Here is a 1,908-nt window from a genome sequence, read left to right on the forward strand (position 1 = left end):
CCCAACAACAAAGTCACCTTGGCAGGTGCCAAAGTAAACGGCAGCCTCCAGCTACCTGTACCCACTGCTGACGCTGGGCTGTGCGTGTGCAGGATGCATGGCCGGAAAGGCAGAGCCTTTGCCCTCCATCCCTTTGATGTGCATCAGTCTTTGGACTTTGTCTTTTTTTATTCAGGGTACTGCGACCTGAAGAGCTATATTTAAATGCCCTTTATTTGGAGAAGTGTGAAGTTGTACAGAGAGAACGGGCTGTAAAATGGACAGAGGATGAAAAATGTGCGTGCACTATAGGGAAGATGCATATGTGCAAACATGGTTCATACTTTCTATATTTCTGGGTAACTTTAGCTCACATGAGTGTATGTGTGAGTGTGTCCTCATGTATACAGTGTATGGGTTGTGTGCCTGCAGGATTTCGTCAAATGGACCCATTTCTGATGTCACCTCTGCTGCTCACAACTGGAGGAGCTCCTCTGGCAGCCAGTCCAAAGCCTTTTGATCATACCGTTTCCATTGGATTTACAAGGTGCAGCTAAAATCAGGAGCCTTTCAAAGTCATGAATGACATAAAAGGTAAAGTTACAGCTCACGCTGAAATTGCTCAGAAAATTACAGGGGTTGAGTGGGGAAGGGGTCCAATGCAGCCCCTTGCATGCACCAAAGGGGCTGGGGCTGGCAGGCGCACAGGAGCACTGCTTTGTTCCCCTTCATTTTACAAGCTGCGGTGGTTGTTTTTCCACATTCCACCATATAAAAAATGACTGGGTCTCAAAGACCTGCTTCAAAGTCAGTTGAAAGGCTGCTAATGACTTGCTTGGGCTACAGAGCCTGCTTTGCTCGTATGGCTTCAATTTGACTCCTGCTTTTGGATTGCGTGAGTGGGCAGACCTGGCTGGTTTGGGAGACTTGTCCTGACCTGGATATGTGCCACACCTTGCCCAGCTGTTTCTCTCAGTGTCCGCTAGAATCATTCCTTATAAAAGATGAATTTGAATTAAAACAAACAAATGCATAGGGTCTAGAAAAGCCCAGCTCTTTCCCTGCCCACACCTCAGCAGATCTATTTAAGGTTGCCACATTTCAACAAGTGAGGACAAAATTAAGCTTTGGAGATGACTTCCAAAATGCATGCAGATGTTAAAGCGCAGTACAAATAATTAAAGATAAAAGCGAATAAAGAATAGTCCAAAAATACAAAATTAACAAAAGGGTTGCGGGGAGAAAAGAGAAACAGCAGTTTCTTTTTTCCCCAAAGACTTGTGGAACAGCTGACTGAAATGTCAAAGGGAAACAGGTTTTGGAAGTTGTATTTCAGCTCCACAAACTTGTTTCTGTACCCTTCCCTGGTTCAACATCTGCAACCCATATTTCATCCCTGTAGCGCTCATTGGAGGACTTCATTTCCCAAGAGTGGGGAAGGTGACACATTATGTTCAGGATACACAGTTCAAATGTGGATTGGAGTTCACAAGGGGAACAGCTTAATGGTTTCAGATGAGCAACAAGACCTTCAGCTGATGCTGGGCCCAAGCATAACACTTTAATAGCAGGTTCAGAAATCCTACCACGAGTAGAAGCTGTTGTATGATTTATACTGGGTGCATGGGTTTTCCTGGTTGTTTTTTAAGCCTTGTTTCCTAAAGAAGCAAAGCCTATGCCAGCCTGCTTGGTGTCGGTGCATGTATGGCTGTGTGTGTACCCGTCTGTCTGTCCAACCAACTGTGCCATTCCCAGGACTTTCAGAGTCCTGGTTTCCCTCCTTTCCACGAGTGAAGCAGAGCTCTCAGCAATGTTACATTCCTAAAAGCTTTGAGAAAACTTGGCAGCTGGTGAGAGCAGGGCTCTCACTGCGGTGCAGGCAGGAGCATGAGGATGCCACAGAGACATTTCATCCCATCTGTGGGGAAA

This window comes from Anser anser (genome assembly GCF_964211835.1).
Source record: "Anser anser genome assembly, chromosome: 6".
Lineage (NCBI taxonomy): Eukaryota > Metazoa > Chordata > Aves > Anseriformes > Anatidae > Anser > Anser anser.